Below are 19,892 nucleotides of genomic sequence, written 5' to 3'. Positions count from 1 at the left end.
TGCTAGGAGCAGCGCGGCAGCAAGGGGAAGAAGGAAAAGCGCGGGAAGCACCATTTTATCCCGTTGGGGAAGAAGGAAAAGCGCGGGAGGCGCCATTTTATTCCATGGGGGAAGAAGAATAAGTGCGGGAGGCGCCATTTTAAATCACCCAAGGTGCTGAAAAGTGGCAGTATCACAGCTTTCGACAATGAGGTAGAAGACTGGACCACGTATGTGGAAAGAATTGAAGTGTACTGCAAGGCAAATGAGGTGGCCGATGGAAAGAGGGCGTCGGTGTTATTGAATTTGATGGGCGCGAGCACGTATGGCCTATTGCGGAAATTAATTACCCCAGCTAAACCAATGGAGAAAAGTTTTGAGGAGATTGCTAATATCTTACAGGAACACCTAAACCCTACACCGCTGCTGATAGCAGAAAGATTCAAGTTCCATAAAAGAAACCAGCACAAAGATGAGAGCAATTCTGACTATCTTACGGAATTACGCAAGTTATCGAAGCACCGCCAGTTCGGAGCAGGACTGGCAGACACCTTACGGGATAAGTTTGTCTGCGTGCTCCAGAGTGAAGGAACCCAGAAACGACTACTTTCAAAAAAGGACCTGACGCTAGAACAGGCTTTCAGCGTGGCAGTATCCTACGAAGCAGCAGCACGGGGAGCTGCAGAAATACAACAGAAACCACAAGAATACAGTGCTAGCGAAATGGCATATGGAGCAGAAAAGTGCTATCGCTGCGGCAGAAGAACCCATGAGCAGAAGGACTGCTGGTTTAAGGACAAAGTATGCAGGCGATGCGGAAAAATAGGACATATAGCAAGAGTCTGGAGGTCGGGAAAGAAAACCAACACGACAAGAACTACTAAGGAACAGTACAGGAAAGTAAAGAAACTGACAGACAGTAGTTCGGAAGATCAGGAGAGTGATAGGACTCCGGGAGCAGGAGACTAAGTTGTCTAAAGTTACACAACGTGATCGCAAAGGAATATCACCGAACCATTTGGGTCACCCTCATGATAGCAGGGTCCCCAGTAAAGATGGAATTGGACACAGGATCAGCCCTAACTGTCATGAATCAACGAGACTATGAGCGGCTATTCTCACACATACCCTTAAAGGACACGTCCATTGTATTGAAGACATACACGGGGCAAAAGGTCTACCCCAGAGGAAAAATAAGGGTGCCAGTTAAATATAACGGCAAGGAAACACAGAAACTATATATGTATATACTACGAGATGGAAGACCACCATTATTGGGACGTGAATGGATCCGAAAAATACAATTGGATTGGCATTCCATTCTGACGCTTACTTTGACTGACAAAAAGGATGATGACGTCGCACCTGGACGCCTGTCACAAATTCTATCTGACGCAGAAGAGGTGTTCCAACAAGGACTTGGGACTCTAAAAGGAGTAAAGGCAACCATAAAGATTGAGGATAACGCAAACCCAAAATTTTTCAAGGCCAGACCGGTGCCATACGCGGTCCGCCCAGCCGTTGAAGCTGAACTGGAGAGTCTGGAGCGTTCGGGTGTGCTGTCCAAGGTGGACTGGAGCGAGTGGGCCACACCCATTGTTCCTGTAATGAAGAAAGCATTGAGCAGCACGCCTGGGGAGCCAAAGAAGGTTCGCATCCGTGGGGACTTCAAGGTGACTGTGAACCCAGTCCTGCACACAGTACAGTATCCACTTCCGCGGATAGAAGATATTTTCACCTCACTATCTGGAGGGAAACGTTTTACAAAGATTGATCTGGCCCAAGCGTATCTACAAATGGAGGTGGAAGAAGCATCTAGAAAATACCTCACGATAAACACTCACAAAGGCCTTTACCAGTACAATCGACTGGTATTCGGGGTAGCATCGGCCCCGGCTATTTGGCAGAGGGCAATGGAACAAGTCCTGCAAGGGATCCCGGGGACCCAGTGTTATTTGGACGACATCCTGGTTACGGGCGAAAATGACAATGAGCACCTTGCCAACCTGGAGCAGGTGCTCACGAGATTACAGGAATATGGGCTACGAGCCAACCGCCCCAAATGCGAGTTCTTCAGGAGACAAATCTCGTATTGTGGCCACATGATTGATGAGGAAGGGTTGCATAAGGCACCGGACAAGTTTGAGGCTGCAGTCAAGGCTCCAGCACCGGAAAATGTGTCGCAACTGAGGTCGTTCCTCGGGTTGGTGAACTAGTACCATAAGTTCTTGCCGAATTTATCTACAATTCTGCACCCACTGAACGCCCTGCTGCAAACTGGAGTGACATGGAAATGGAGTGATGAGTGTAAGCGTGCCTTTCAGGAATGTAAATGCCTAATCACTTCAAAAGAAGTATTGGCCCACTACAACCCAACACTACCGATTCGGTTGGCATGTGATGCATCACACTATGGCATTGGAGCGGTACTGTCACACAAATTCCGTGATGGTTCAGAGAGGCCAATAGCCTTTGCGTCGCGCTCGCTAACCTCAGCCGAGTGTAACTATGCCCAGATTGACAGGGAGGCCCACAGCCAGGTGAGGGGGGTGAAGAAGTTCAATCACTATCTGCACGGGCAGAAATTCACCCTACTGACTGATCATCAGCCCCTGGTCTCCATTTTTAACCCAAAGAAGGGCGTTCCAGTGATGACGGCGCAACGGCTGCAAAGATTGTCACTTTTTCTAGGGGCACATCAGTACGACATAGAGTACAAGGGTACGGAACAGCATGGAAACGCTGATGGGCTGTCGCGGCTACCGTTGCCTATGGTAGAAGAAACACCTGCAGTGGACCCTGTTGAGATATTCCATGCGACCATAGCCGAATGTGTGCCTGTTACAAACTCGAGTATAGAGAAGGAAACCCGAAATGACCCAACACTCTCTCGGGTCTATGATTTGACGGTGAAAGGATGGCCAGCATATGGCGACTCACTGTTGCCAGCATTCTCGCCAAGGAGAGAACAGCTGTCAGTGTGCCGGGGAACCTTGATGTGTGGATCCCGAGTGGTAATTCCACCCAAGTTGAGAGATAGAGTGCTCAATGAGCTTCATGAGGGTCATCTGAGAGGGGTAAAAATGAAGAGCCTAGCCAGGGCGTTTGTGTGGTGGCCGGGAATCGATAAAGGAATCGAGGATATGACCAAGAGATGCACAGGATGCCAGAAGGTCCAAAATGCTCCACCACAGGCCCCGCTACATCCATGGGAGTGGCCCTCATCTCCATGGCAATGGGTACACATTGATTTTGCTGGTCCATTTATGGACTCAATGTTTCTAATCGCTGTGGACGCCCATTCGAAATGGCCAGAGGTCATTAAAATGTCCTCCACCACCACGGAGAAAACTATTGCAGTTCTAAGGACCATTTTCGCCAGGAATGGGTTGCCAGAACAGATTTGCTCCGACAATGGGCCACAGTTTGTGTCTGAGGATTTCCGGAGGTTCCTGAAGAATAATGGGGTGGAACATTACACATCTGCCCCATATCATCAAGCCACAAATGGATTGGCTGAGAGGTTTGTTCAGACCTTTAAAAAGGCCATAAAGGCAAAGTATAATGACGACATACCACTACAACACAAGGTGGATAGTTTCTTGTTTGCTTACCGGAATGCGACACTTGCAGTAACCAACCAAGCTCCAGCCGTACTGTTCTTCAACCGAAGGCTAAGATGTCGCCTGGATTTGCTCAAACCAAACATAAGGCAAGATGTTGAGGATAAGCAATTCCAGCACATAAATGAGAAGCCAACCCAAAGCTTCAAGGTAGGGCAACCAGTCTTGGCCTGCGACTACCGAACAGAAAAATGGCAGCCAGGAACGATATGCACACAGCAGGGACCACTAATGTACACAGTGGATGTTGGAGAGAGCATTGTGAGGTGCCATGCTGACCAGGTTCTAGAGTCACAGGAACAAGCCAAACCCGTGCCACGAGAAGGTGCTCCTGGTAATCAACCTGATGTACAGATTGCGTCTACCTCAGAAGCAGTGGTATTGGAAGCTGATGAACCAACGAGTGACCATGAACCAGAATCAGCTTCGCTGCAAGAAGAGGATACTCGAGAAAGGCGCTATCTAGTCAGGATCAGGAAGCCTCCTCAAAGACTGAACTTATAAATGATTATTTCAGTTGATGTATATAATATCCAGAAAGTTATTATTTAGTTGTTAAATGAATGTTATGTACTGTTTATCTAAAAGGGGTGGAATTGTTGTGTATGTACCTTTAAGGGAAGAACTGGTTTTAGACTGCAGTACCGGCAGTGACCACCCCTGTATAAAAGGCCCTAGCCGGCTTCTGTATTTCAGTCTGACATTGCCTCCTGTTCAGTAAAGTACCTGTAAAACTGTTCTCCCGAAGTCCGTGTATTATTGAGGCACGGACTTAACAGTGGCGATGAGTAAGTTTGAACTCACCTGCAGTGTGGCATCATCTCACGGGGATCTCGCCCTGAGAGGAGGTTTCTTGGAGGTCGTAGTCTGTGCAACGGGCGTCGACCGCGGGCAACCGCCCAAAGAATTCATCGGTGTTCAGAGAATTGCGGGAGAGACTGTGGAGAGCTCTGCTTGGCTCCCCAGTTAAGGTGTTCCAGTATATCGTGCTGGTAGCAGGTAGTGCGCTGACCCTTCCGGACTGCGACGGGCTCAAGCTCGATTGAGCGGCTCTACAAAACGGGCCGCGCAGCGTCGCCGGGAAAAGAAAAGAGAGAGAAGGTGGAGCGCACAGGGCGCGGTCGGTGCTCAAGAACCGGGCAGCGGAGAGAAAATAAATGGGGGGGAAGGAAAGCAAGACGCGCCGAAGCCGCGGGTCACCGCCATTACTCCGTAGAACGCTAGGAGCAGCGCGGCAGCAAGGGGAAGAAGGAAAAGCGCGGGAGGTGCCATTTTATCCCGTTGGGGAAGAAGGAAAAGCGCGGGAGGTGCCATTTTATTCCATTGGGGAAGAAGAATAAGTGCGGGAGGCGCCATTTTAAATCACCCAAGATGCCGAAAAGTGGCAGTATCACTGCTTTCGACAACGAGGTAGAAGACTGGACCACGTATGTGGAAAGAATTGAAGTGTACTGCAAGGCAAATGAGGTGGCCGATGGAAAGAGGGCGTTGGTATTATTGAATTTGATGGGCACGAGCACGTACGGCCTATTGCGGAATTTAATTACCCCAGCTAAACCAATGGAGAAAAGTTTTGAGGAGATTGCTAATATCTTACAGGAACACCTAAACCCTACACCGCTGCTGATAGCAGAAAGATTCAAGTTCCATAAAAGAAACCAGCACAAAGATGAGAGCAATGCTGACTATCTTACGGAACTACGCAAGTTATCGAAGCACCGCCAGTTCGGAGCAGGACTGGCAGACACCTTACGGGATAAGTTTGTCTGCGTGCTCCAGAGTGAAGGAACCCAGAAACGACTACTTTCAAAAAAGGACCTGACGCTAGAACAGACTTTCAGCGTGGCAGTATCCTACGAAGCAGCAGCACGGGGAGCTGCGGAAATACAACAGAAACCACAAGAATACAGCGCTAACGAAATGGCATATGGAGCAGAAAAGTGCTATCGCTGCGGCAGAAGAACCCATGAGCAGAAGGACTGCTGGTTTAAGGACAAAATATGCAGGCAATGCGGAAAAATAGGACATATAGCAAGAGTCTGCAGGTCGGGAAAGAAAACCAACACGACAAGAACTACTAAGGAACAGTACAGGAAAGTAAAGAAACTGACAGACAGCAGTTCGGAAGATCAGGAGAGTGATAGGTCTCCGGGAGCAGGAGACTAAGTTGCCTAAAGTTACACAACGTGATCGCAAAGGAACATCACCGAACCATTTGGGTCACCCTCATGATAGCAGGGTCCCCAGTAAAGATGGAATTGGACACAGGATCAGCCCTAACTGTCATGAATCAACGAGACTATGAGCGGCTATTCTCACACATACCCTTAAAGGACACGTCCATTGTATTGAAGACATACACGGGGCAAAAGGTCTACCCCAGAGGAAAAATAAGGGTGCCAGTTAAATATAACGGCAAGGAAACACAGAAAATATATATGTATATACTACGAGATGGAGGACCACCATTATTGGGACGTGAATGGATCCGAAAAATACAATTGGATTGGCATTCCATTCTGGCGCTTACTGTGACTGACAAAAAGGATGATGACGTCGCAACTGGATGTCTTTCACAAATTCTATCTGACACGGAAGAGGTGTTCCAACAAGGACTTGGGACTCTAAAAGGAGTAAAGGCAACCATAAAGATTAAGGATAACGCAAACCCAAAATTTTCAAGGCCAGACCTGTGCCATACGCAATCCGCCCAGCCGTTGAAGCTGAACTGGAGAGTCTGGAGCGTTCGGGTGTGCTGTCCAAGGTGGACTGGAGCGAGTGGGCCACACCCATTGTTCCTGTAATGAAGAAAGCATTGAGCAGCACGCCTGGGGAGCCAAAGAAGGTTCGCATCCGTGGGGACTTCAAGGTGACTGTGAACACAGTCCTGCACACAGTACAGTATCCACTTCCGCGGATAGAAGATATTTTCACCTCACTATCTGGAGGGAAACGTTTTACAAAGATTGATCTGGCCCAAGCGTATCTACAAATGGAGGAGGAAGAGGCATCTAGAAAATACCTCACGATAAACACTCACAAAGGCCTTTACCAGTACAATCGACTGGTATTCGGGGTAGCATCGGCCCCGGTTATTTGGCAGAGGGCAATGGAACAAGTCCTGCAAGGGATCCCGGGGACCCAGTGTTATTTGGACGATATCCTGGTTACGGGCGAAAATGACAATGAGCACCTTGCCAACCTGGAGCAGGTGCTCACAAGATTACAGGAATATGGGCTACGAGCCAACCGCCCCAAATGCGAGTTCTTCAGGAGACAAATCTCGTATTGTGGCCACATGATTGATGAGGAAGGGTTGCATAAATCACCGGACAAGTTTGAGGCTGTAGCCAAGGCTCCAGCGCCGGAAAATATGTCGCAACTGAGGTCGTTCCTCGGGTTGGTGAACTACTACCATAAGTTCTTGCCGAATTTATCTACAATTCTGCACCCACTGAATGCCCTGCTGCAAACTGGAGTGACATGGAAATGGAGTGATGAGTGTAAGCGTGCCTTTCAGGAATGTAAATGCCTAATCACTTCAAAAGAAGTATTGGCCCACTACAACCCAACACTACCGATTCGGTTGGCATGTGATGCGTCACCCTACGGCATTGGAGTGGTACTGTCACACAAATTCCATGATGGTTCAGAGAGGCCAATAGCCTTTGCGTCGCGCTCGCTAACCTCAGCTGAGCGTAACTACGCCCAGATTGACAGAGAGGCCCTCAGCCTGGTGTGGGGGGTGAAGAAGTTCAATCACTATCTGCACGGGCAGAAATTCACCCTACTGACTGATCATCAGCCCCTGGTCTCCATTTTTAACCCAAAGAAGGGTGTTCCGGTGATGACGGCGCAACAGCTGCAAAGATTGTCACTTTTTCTAGGGGCACATCAGTACGACATAGAGTACAAGGGTACGGAACAGCATGGAAACGCTGATGGGCTGTCGCGCCTACCATTGCCTACGGTAGAAGAAACACCTGCAGTGGATCCTGTTGAGATATTCCATGCGACCATAGTCGAACGTTTGCCTGTTACAAACTCGAGTATAGAGAAGGAAACCCGAAATGACCCGACACTCTCTCGGGTCTATGATTTGACGGTGAAGGGATGGCCAGCATATGGCGACTCACTGTTGCCAGCATTCTCGCCAAGGAGAGAACAGCAGTCAGTGTGCCGGGGAATCTTGATGTGTGGATCCCGAGTGGAAATTCCACCAAAGTTGAGAGATAGAGTGCTCAATGAGCTTGATGAGGGTCATCTGGGAGGGGTAAAAATGAAGAGCCTAGCCAGGGCATTTGTGTGGTGGCCGGGAATCGATAAAGAAATCGAGGATATGACCAAGAGATGCACAGGATGCCAGAAGGTCCAAAATGCTCCACCACAGGCCCCGCTACATCCATGGGAGTGGCCCTCATCTCCATGGCAATGGGTACACATTGATTTTGCTGGTCCATTTATGGACTCAATGTTTCTAATCGCTGTGGACGCCCATTCGAAATGGCCAGAGGTCATCAAAATGTCCTCCACCACCACGGAGAAAACTATTGCAGTCCTAAGGACCATTTTCACCAGGAATGGGTTGCCAGAAAAGATTTGCTCCCACAATGGGCCACAGTTTGTGTCTGAGGAATTCCGGAGGTTCCTGAAGAATAATGGGGTGAAACATTACACACCTGCCCCATATCATCCAGCCACAAATGGATTGGCTGAGAGGTTTGATCAGACCTTTAAAAAGGCCATAAAGGCAATGTATAATGACGGCATACCACTACAACACAAGGTGGATAGTTTCTTGTTTGCTTACTGGAATGCGACACTTGCAGTAACCAACCAAGCTCCAGCCGTACTGTTCTTCAACCAAAGGCTAAGATGTCGCCTGGATTTGCTCAAACCAAACATAAGGCAAGATGTTGAGGATAAGCAATTCCAGCACATAAATGAGAAGCCAACCCAGAGCTTCAAGGTAGGGCAACCAGTCTTGGCCCGCGACTACCGAACAGAAAAATGGCAGCCAGGAACGATATGCACACAGCAGGGACCACTAATGTACACAGTGGACATTGGAGAGAGCATTGTGAGGCGCCATGCTGACCAGATTCTAGAGTCACAGGAACAAGTCAAACCCGTGCCACGAGAAGGTGCACCTGGCAATCAACCTGAAGTACAGATTGCATCTACCTCAGAAACAGTGGTATTGGAAGCTGATGAACCAACCAGTGACCATGAACCAGAATCAGCTTCGCCGCAAGAACAGGATACTCGAGAAAGGCGCTATCTAGTCTGGATCAGGAAGCCTCCTCAAAGACTGAACTTATAAATTATTATTTCAGTTGATGTATATAATATCCAGAAAGTTATTATTTTGTTGTTAAATGAATGTTATGTACTGTTTATCTAAAAGTGGAGGAATTGTTGTGTATGTACCTTTAAGGGAAGAACTGGTTTAGACTGCAGTACCGGCAGTGACCACCCCTGTATAAAAGGCCCTAGCAGGCTTCTGTATTTCAGTCTGACGTTGCCTCCTGTTCAGTAAAGTACCTGTTAAACTGTTCTCCCGAAGTCCGTGTATTATTAAGGCGCGGACTTTACAACATCCATATCGCTGTGTCTCCTGAACTCTCATGCCCTTATCGCTGTGCCATCTCCTGAAATCCCACCCCCGTATCGCTGTGTCTCCTGAGCTGTCACCCCCGTATCACTGTGCCTCCTGAACTCTCACCCCGTATCACTGTGTCTTCTACTGAACTCTCACCCCCGTATCGCTGTGTCTCCTGAACTCTCACCCCCGTATCACTGTGTCTCCTGAACGCTCACCCCCGTATCACTGTGTCTCCAGAACTCTCACCACCGCATCGCTGTGTATCCTGAACCCTCATCCTCGTATCGCTGTGTCATCTCCTGAACTCTCACCCTCGTATCGTTGTGTCTCCTGAACTCTCACCCCCGTATTGCTGTGCCATCTCCTGAACTCTCACCCCCATATCACTGAGTCATGTCCTGACCTCTCACCCCCGCATCACTGTGCCTCCTGAACTCTCACCAACCTATCGCTGTGTCTCCTGAGCTCTCACCCCCGTATCAATGTGTCATCTCCTGAACTCTCACCCCCGTATTGAAGTGTCATCTTCTAAACTCTCACTCTCGTATCGCTGTGTGTCCTGAATTCTCACCCCCGTATCGCTGTCTCCTGAACTCTCACCCTCATATCGCTGTGTCTCCTGAACTCTCACCCCGTATCGCTGTGCCTCATGAACTTTCACCCCCGTATTGCTGTGTCATCTCCTGAACTCTCACCTCCGTATCGCTGTGTCATCTTCTGAACTCTCACCCCCGTATCACTGTGTCATCTCCTGAACTCACACACCCGTATCGCTGTGTCTCCTGAACTCTCACCCCCGTATCGCTGTGTCTCCTAAACTCTCACCCGCGTATCACTGTGTCTTCTACTGATCTCTCACAACCGTATCGCTGTATCTCCTGAACCCTCACCCTCGTATCGCTGTGTCATCTCCTGAACTCTCACCCTCGCATCGCTGTGTCTCCTGAACTCTCACTCCGTATCACTGCATCATCTCCTGAACTCTCACCCGCATATCACTGTGTCATCTCCTGAACTCTCACCCCCATATTGCTGGGTCATCTCCTGAACTCTCACTCACGTATTGCTGTGTCATCTCCTGAGCTCTTACCCCTGTATCGCTGTGTCTCCTGAACTCTCACCCCGTATCGCTGTGTCTCCTGAACTCTCACCCACATATCGCTGTGTCTCCTGAACTCTCACCCCCGTATCGCTGTGTCTCCTGAACTCTCACCCCCGTATCACTGTGTCTCCTGAACTCTCACCCTCATATCGCTGTGTCTCCTGAACTCTCACCCCCGTATCACTGTGTCATCTCCTGAACTCTCACACCCGTATCGCTGTGTCATCTCCGGAACTCTCACACCTGTTGTGTATGTACCTTTAAGGGAAGAACTGGATTTAGACTGCAGTACCGGCAGTGACCACCCCTGTATAAAAGGCCCTAGCAGGCTTCTGTATTTCAGTCTGACATTGCCTCCTGTTCAGTAAAGTACCTGCTAAACTGTTCTCCCGAAGTCCGTGTATTATTGAGGCGCGGATTTTCAGTGGCGACGAGTAAGTTTGAACTCACCTGCAGTGTGGCATCATCTCACGGGGATCTCGCCCTGAGAGGAGATTTCTTGGAGGTCGTAGTCTGAGCAACAGGCGTTGACCACGGGCAACCGCCCAAAGAATTAATCGCAGTTCAGAGAATTGCGGGAGAGACTGTGGAGAGCTGTGCTTGGCTCCCCAGTTAAGGTGTTCCAGCAAACCATGCTGGTAGCAGGTAGTGCGCAGGCCCTTCCGGACTGCGGCGGGCTCAAGCTTGATCGAACAGCTCTACAAAACGGGCCGCGCAGCGTCGCCAGGAAAAGAAAAGGGAGATAGGGTGGAGCGCAAAGGGCGCGGTCGGTGCTCAAGAACCGGGCAGCGGAGAGAAAATAAATGGGGGGGAAGGAAAGCGAGACGCGCCGAAGCCGCGGGTCACCGCCATTACCCCGCAGAATGCTAGGAGCAGCGCGGCAGCAAGGGGAAGAAGGAAAATCGCGGGAGGCGCCATTTTATCCCTTTGGGGAAGAAGGAAAAGCGCGGGAGGTGCCATTTTATTCCATTGGGGAAGAAGAAAAAGCACGGGACGCACCATTTTAAATCACCCAAGATGCCGAAAAGTGGCAGTATCACTGCTTTCGACAACGAGGTAGAAGACTGGACCACGTATGTTGAAAGAATTGAAGTGACTGCAAGGCAAATGAGGTGGCCAATGGAAAGAGGGCATCGGTATTATTGAATGTGATGTGCGCGAGTACGTACGGCCTATTGCGGAATTTAATTACCCCAGCTAAACCAATGGAGAAAAGTTTTGAGGAGATTGCTAATATCTTACAGGAACACCTAAACCCTACACCGCTGCTGATAGCAGAAAGATTCATGTTCCATAAAAGGAACCAGCACAAAGATGAGAGCAATGCTGATTATCTTACGGAACTACGCAAGTTATCGAAGCACCGCCAGTTCGGAGCAGGACTGGCAGACACCTTACGGGATAAGTTTGTCTGCGGGCTCCAGAGTGAAGGAACCCAGAAACGACTACTTTCAAAAAAGGACCTGACGCTAGAACAGGCTTTCAGCATGGCAGTATCTTATGAAGCAGCAGCACGGGGAGCTGCGGAAATACAACAGAAACCACAAGAATACAGCGCTAACGAAATGGCATATGGAGCAGAATAGTGCTATCGTTGCGGCAGAGCAACCCATGAGCAGAAGAACTGCTGGTTTAAGGACAAATTGTGCAGGCAATGTGGAAAAATATGACATATAGCAAGAGTCTGCAGGTCGGGAAAGAAAACCAACATGACAAGAACTACTAAGGAACAGTACAGGAAAGTAAAGAAACTGACAGACAGTAGTTCGGAAGATCAGGAGAGTGATAAGGACTCCGGGAGCAGGAGACTAAGTTGTCTAAAGTTACACAACGTGATCGCAAAGGAACATCACCGAACCATTTGGGTCACCCTCATGATAGCAGGGTCCCCAGTAAAGATGGAATTGGACACAGGATAAGCCCTAACTTTCATGAATTGACGAGACTATGAGCGGCTACTCTCACACATACACTTAAAGGACACGTCCATTGTATTGAAGACATACACGGGGCAAAAGGTCTACCCCAGAGGAAAAATAAGGGTGCCAGTTAAATATAATGGCAAGGAAACAGAGAAAGTATATATGTATATACTACGAGATGGAGGACCACCATTATTGGGACGTGAATGGATCCGAAAAATACAATTGTTTGGCATTCCATTCTGGCGCTTACTGTGACTGACAAAAAGGATGATGACATCGCACCTGGATGTCTGTCACAAACTTTATCTGACGCGGAAGAGATGTTTCAACAAGGACTTGGGACTCTAAAAGGAGTAAAAGCAACCATAAAGATTGAGGATAACGCAAACCCAAAATTTTTCAAGGCCAGACCGGTGCCATACGCGATCCGCCCAGCCGTTGAAGCTGAACTGGAGAGTCTGTAGCGTTCGGGTGTGCTGTCCATGGTGGACTGGAGCGACTGGGCCACACCCATTGTTCCTGTAATGAAGAAAGCATTGAGCAGCACGCCTGGGGAGCCAAAGAATGTTCACATCTGTGGGGACTTCAAGGTGACTGTGAACCCAGTCCTGCACACAGTACAGTATCCACTTCCGCGGATAGAAGATATTTTCGCCTCACTATATGGAGGGAAACGTTTTACAAAGATTGATCTGGCCCAAGCATATCTACAAATGGAGGTGGAAGAAGCATCGAGAAAATACCTCACGATTAATACTCACAAATTCCTTTACCGGTACAATCGACTGGTATCCGGGGTAGCATCAGCCCCGGCTATTTGGCAGAGGGCAATGGAACAAGTCCTGCAAGGGATCCCGGGGACCCAGTGTTATTTGGACGACATCCTGGTTACGGGCGAAAATGACAATGAGCACCTTGCCAACCTGGAGCAGGTGCTCACGAGATTACAGCAATATGGGCTACGAGCCAACCACCCCAAATGCGAGTTCTTCAGGAGACAATTCTCGTATTGTGGCCACATGATTGATGAGGAAGGGTTGCATAAGTCACCGGACAAGATTGAGGCTGTAGCCAAGGCTCCAGCACCGGAAAATGTGTCGCAACTGAGGTCATTCCTCGGGTTGGTGAACTACTACCAGAAGTTCTTGCCGAATTTATCTACAATTCTGAACCCACTGAACGCCCTGCTGCAAAATGGAGTGACATGGAAATGGAGTGATGAGTGTAAGCGTGCCTTTCAGGAAAGTAAATGCCTAATCACTTCAAAAGAAGTATTGGCCCACTACAACCCAACACTACCGATTTGGTTGGCATGTGATGCGTCACCCTACGGCATTGGAGCGGTACTGTCACACAAATTCCGTGACGGTTCAGAGAGGCCAATAGCCTTTGCGTCGCGCTCGCTAACCTCAGCCGAGCGTAACTACGCCCAGATTGACAGGGAGGCCCTCAGCCTGGTGTGGGGGGTGAAGAAGTTCAATCACTATCTGCACGGGCAGAAATTCACCCTACTGACTGATCATCAGCCCCTGGTCTCCATTTTTAACCCAAAGAAGGGCGTTCCAGTGATGATGGCGCAACGGCTGCAAAGATTGTCACTTTTTCTAGGGGCACATCAGTACGACATAGAGTACAAGGGTACGGAACAGCATGGAAACGCTGATGGGCTGTCGCGCCTACCGTTGCCTACAGTAGAAGAAACACCTGCAGTGGACCCTGTTGAGATATTCCATGCGACCATAGTTGAATGTTTGCCTGTTACAAACTCGAGTATAGAGAAGGAAACCCGAAATGACCCGACACTCTCTCGGGTCTATGATTTGACGGTGAAGGGATGGCCAGCATATGGCGACTCACTGTTGCCAGCATTCTCGCCAAGGAGAGAACAGCTGTCAGTGTGCCGGGGAACCTTGATGTGTGGATCCCGAGTGGTAATTCCACCCAATTTGAGAGATAGAGTGCTCAATGAGCTTCATGAGGGTCATCTGGGAGGGGTAAAAATGAAGAGCCTAGCCAGGGCGTTTGTGTGGTGGCCGGGAATCGATAAAGAAATTGAGGATATAACCAAGAGATGCACAGGATACCAGAAGGTCCAAAACGCTCCACCACAGGCCCCGCTACATCCATGGGAGTGGCACTCATCTCCATGGCAATGGGTACACATTGATTTTGCTGGTCCATTTATGGACTCAATGTTTCTAATCGCTGTGGTCGCCCATTCGAAATGGCCAGAGGTCATTAAAATGTCCTCCACCACCATGGAGATAACTATTGCAGTCCTAAGGACCATCTTCGCCAGGAATGGGTTGCCAGAACAGATTTGCTCCGACAATGGGCCACAGTTTGTGACTGAGGATTTCCGGAGGTTCCTGAAGAATAGTGGGGTGAAACATTACACATCTGCCCCATATCATCCAGCCACAAATGGATTGGCTGAGAGGTTTGTTCAGACCTTTAAAAAGGCCATAAAGGCAATGTATAATGACGACATACCACTACAACACAAGGTGGATAGTTTCTTGTTTGCTTACCAGAATGCGACACATGCAGTAACCAACCAAGCTCCACCCATACTGTTCTTCAACCGAAGGCTAAGATGTCGCCTGGATTTGCTCAAATCAAACATAAGGCAAGATGTTGAGGATAAGCAATTCCAGCACATAAATGAGAAGCCAACCCAGAGCTTCAAGGTAGGGCAACCAGTCTTGGCCCGTGACTACCGAACAGAAAAATGGCAGCCAGGAACGATATGCACACAGCAGGGACCACTAATGTACACAGTGGATGTTGGAGAGAGCATTGTGAGGCGCCATGCTGACCAGATTCTAGAGTCACAGGAACAAGCAAAACCCGTGCCACGAGAAGGTGCACCTGGTAATCAACCTGAAGTACAGATTGCGTCTACCTCAGAAGCAGTGGTATTGGAGGCTGATGAAGCAACCAGTGACCATGAACCAGAATCAGCTTCACCGCAAGAACAGGTTACTCGAGAAAGGCGCTATCTAGTCAGGCTCAGGAAGCCTCCTCAAAGACTGAACTTATAAATTATTATTTCAGATGATGTATATAATATCTAGAAAGTTATTATTTAGTTGTTAAATGAATGTTATGTACTGTTTATCTAAAAGGGGAGGAATTGTTGTGTATGTACCTTTAAGGGAAGAACTGGTTTTAGACTGCAGTACTGGCAGTGACCACCCCTGTATAAAAGGCCCTAGCAGGCTTCTGTATTTCAGTCTGATGTTGCCTCCTGTTCAGTAAAGTACCTGTTAAACTGTTCTCCCGAAGTCCGTGTATTATTACGGCGCGGACTTTACAACACCCATATCGCTGTGTCTCCTGAACTCTCATGCCCTTATCATCGTGTCATCTCCTGAAATCCCACCCCCGTATCACTGTGTCTCTGAACCCTCACCCCCGTATCACTGTATCTCCTGACCTCTCACCCCCGTATCACTGTGTCCCCTGAACTCTCACCCCCGTATCACTGTGTCATGTCTTGAACTCTCACCCCCGTATCGCTGTGTCTCCTGAACTCTCAACCGCTTATAGCTGTGTCTCCTGAACTCTCACCCCCGTATCACTGTATCTCCTGACCTCTCAGCCCCGTATCACTGTGTCTCCTGAACTCTCACCCCCGTATCGCAGTGTCTCCTGAACTCTCACTCCCGTATCACTGTGTCTCCTGAACTCTCACCTTCATATCACTGTGTCATCTCCTGAACTCTCCCCCCAGTATTGTAAGATTCGCAAAATTGGACTTTGTATTAATAAGGGTCAAATGGCAGAAGAGGCCGTGATTTTAAAGACTGTTTTAAAAGAAGCCCAGAAAAAGGGGCACACAAAATGGCCACCATACCATGTGACCAGCTTATTGGGACACTTTAAAATGGTTCCTGCGCAACCTCAGACAGCTTTGTGGATTCAACCCACAGCAAGTTCTGGAAGCCGTTTCTGAGAGAATGAAACCAGACCCACACGTATGCATATGGATCAGATGCAGATCCAGTCAAGATCGGCCTGGAGACAGAGGCCATCTACATGTTGACCCAGTCAAAACGGGACAATTTTATATTCATGAGAACAGCACCCAGGACTAGATAACGAGATCAGCAGGACATTAAAAACAATGAAGGTCATTCCAGACCAGAGATGGGCCTTTACCGGCCATCTAAAACGTTTTAAAATATAATAACTACCCCGCTGTGCTCCCAGCCCGCCAAAAGTTAAACAAAGACTAACCTGATTTTGGGCGGGAGACGGAAGTTTCTGGAAGACTTTTCGGCAGTTGGGCACGAGTTTGAATCCTGACACTCAGAAGAAGAAGCAAGCACTCGGAGGAGGAAGAAGAACCAAGCCAAAATCAAGAAGACCGTCTCGAAGCCGACGGCCCGCCCTGGGGAAACACATCGGGAGATCATCGACCATCCCCGGGCCGTTGCCGGAATGAGAGGCCATCGACCCAACTTGGGGGAAGAAACAAAAAAATAAAGCCCCAAGAGAAAAAACCTTCCAGCCACTCCGGCTCGAAAAGAGACAGTAACGAACCAAGGAAAGCTATGGGAGCCAGCCGAAGGCTCCTCTAACCAGGGTCGAGCAGACGATCCTTGAGCTCGCCAACATCCAGGCCCACCGGTGTCCAGCCGCCCCCGACCCCCACCTCAGGAGAGAGGTGTGGCGCAACTCGCAGGGGCTCCACGATCCATGTGGAGACGAAACGCCTGAAAGGATCAAACACAGACTGGTTCAAAACCTTGCAGTTCCTAGTGGGATTGGTGAGCATGTTCCTGGCCTTTCACAATCAGATCTAAATAGGTTTAATAAGGGGGTGGATTTAAGGGTACAATTAACATGAGTTGTCCCTCGATGTTCCGTGTGTTTCCTTATTTCATGATTATCTTTGTAGTGTATAAGATGCCTGTATTTGCTTTAGTTAGTACGGTGTCATTATGATTTGTTTGTGTTTACCCTCCCATGTACTCCCTTACCTGCTTGCATTTGATTTAATATTTTTCCTTATGCAATAAAATTTCATTTTGTTTCATCAAACTTGGTCCACAAGAGCTTTCTCTACATTGTAGTTCCTGCCCCAAAGTCCAGAGTATAGAATCTAAGGGGCAAGATGGTCGAACCACTCAAGGTTTTACTGTGCAAGAGAGAGAGGCCTGCAGAGAGAGAAACCTCAGGGACATCTCTCAAGGAAAACCCCTTACAGTATCGTTGTGTCATCTTCTAAACTCTCACCCTCGTATCGTTGTGTCTCCTTAACTCTCACCCCCGTATCGCTGTGTCTCCTGAAATTTCACCCTCGTATCGCTGTGTCTCCTGAACTTTCACCACCGTATCGCTGTGTTATCTCCTGATCTCTCACCTCCGTATCACTGTGTCATCTTCTGAACTCTCACCCCTGTTACACTGTGTCATCTCCTGAACTCACACCCCCGTATCGCTGTGTCTCCTGAACTCTCACCCCCGTATCGCTGTGTCTCCTGAACTCTCACACTCGTATCGCTGTGTCATCTCCTGAACTCTCACCCCAGTATCGCTGTGTCATCTCCTGAACTCTTACCCCCGTATCGCTGTGTCATCTCCTGAACGCTCACCCAATATCACAGTGTCATCTCCTGAACTCTCACCCCCGTATCGCTGTGTCATCTCCTGAACTCTCACCCCCATATCGCTGTGTCATCTCCTGAACTCTCACCCCCATATCGCTGTGTCATCTCCTGAACTCTCACCCCCATATCGCTGTGTCTCCTGAACTCCCACCCCCGTATCAGTGTCTTCTGAACTCTCACCCCCGTATCACTGTGTCTCCTGAACTCTCACCCTCGTATCACTGTGTCATGTCCTGAACTCTCACCCCCGTATCGTTGTGTCACCTTCTAAACTCTCACCCTCGTATCGCTGTATCTCCTGAACTCTCACCCCCGTATCACTGTGTCTCCTGAACTCCCACCCCCGTATCAGTGTCTTCTGAACTCTCACCCCCATATCACTGTGTCTCCTGAACTCTCACCCTCGTATCACTGTGTCATGTCCTGAACTCTCACCCCCGTATCGTTGTGTCACCTTCTAAACTCTCACCCTCGTATCGCTGTGTCTCCTGAACTCTCACCCCCGTATCTCTGTGTCTCCTGAAATTTCAACCTCATATTGCTGTGTCTCCTGAACTCTCACCCCCGTATCGCTGTGTCATTTCCTGAACTCTCACATCCATATCGCTGTGTCATCCTCTGAACTCACACCCCCGTATCACTGTGTCATCTCCTGAACTCTCACCGCCGTATCGCTGTGTCTCCTGAATTCTCACCCGGGTATCGCTGAGTCTCCAGAGCTCTCACCCCCGTATCGCTGTATCATCTCCTGAACTCTCACCCCCGTGTCACTGTGTCTCCTGAAACCTCACCCTCGTATCACTGTGTCATCTCCTGAACTCTCACCCCCGTATCGCTGTGTCTCCTGAACTCTCAACCTCGTATTGCTGTGTCATCTACGGAACTCTCACCCCCGTATCGCTGTGTCATCTCCGGAGCTCTCACCCCCGTATCGCTGTGTCATCTCCTGAACTCTAACCCCTTTATCGCTGTGTCTCCTGAACTCTCACACCCGTATCACTGTGTCTCCTGAACTCACACCCCCGTATCGCTGTGTCATCTCCTGAACTCTAACCCCTTTATCGCTGTGTCTCCTGAACTCTCACCCTCGTATCGCTGTGTCTACTGAACTCTCACCCCGTATCGCTGTGTCATCTCCTGAACTCTCACTCCCATATCGCTGTATCTCCTGAACTCTCACCCCGTAACGCTGTGTCATCTCCTGAACTATCACCCTCGTATCGCTGTGTTTCCTGAACTCTCCCGCCCCGTATCACTGTGTCTCCTGAACTCTCGCCACCGTATCACTGTGTCATCTCCTGAACTCTCACCCCTGTATCGCTGCATCTACTGAACTCTCACCGCCATGTCGCTGTGTCTCCTGAACTCTCACCCATGTATCACTGTGTCTCCTGAACTCTCACGCCCGTATCGCTGTGACTACTGAACTCTCACCCCCGTATCGCTGTGTCTCCTGAACTCTCACCCTCGTATCGCTGTGTCTGCTGAACTCTCACCCTCGTATCATTGTGACATCTCCTGAACTCTCACCCCCGTATCGCTGTGTCTCCTGAACTCTCACCCCCGTATCGCTGTGTCTCCTGAACTCTCACCCTCGTATCACTGTGTCAGCTCATGAGCTCTCACGCTCGTATCGCTGTGTCTCCTGAACTCTCACCCTCGTATCGCTGTGTCATCTCCTGAAATCTCACTCTCGTATCGCTGTTTCTCCTGAACTCTCACTCCTGTATCGCTGTTTCTCCTGAACTCTCACTCCTGAGTCGCTGTATCTCCTGAACTCTCAACCCCATATCGCTGTGTCATCTCCTGAACTCTCACCCCCGTATCGCTGTGTCTCCTGAACTCTCACCCCCGTATCGCTGTGTCATCTCCGGAACTCTCACCACCATATCGCTGTGTCATCTCCTGAACTCTCAAGCCCGTATCGCTGTGTCATCTCCTGAACTCTCACCCCCGTATCACTGTATCTCCTGAAATCTCACCCCCGTAATGCTGTGTCTCCTGAACGATCACCCCGTATCACTGTATCTCCTGAACTCT

This window comes from Somniosus microcephalus, chromosome 8 (assembly GCF_052327205.1).
Source record: "Somniosus microcephalus isolate GS21.2 chromosome 8, FLI_Smic_1.0, whole genome shotgun sequence".
NCBI lineage: Eukaryota > Metazoa > Chordata > Chondrichthyes > Squaliformes > Somniosidae > Somniosus > Somniosus microcephalus.
Note: the sequence above shows the minus strand (reverse complement) of the source record.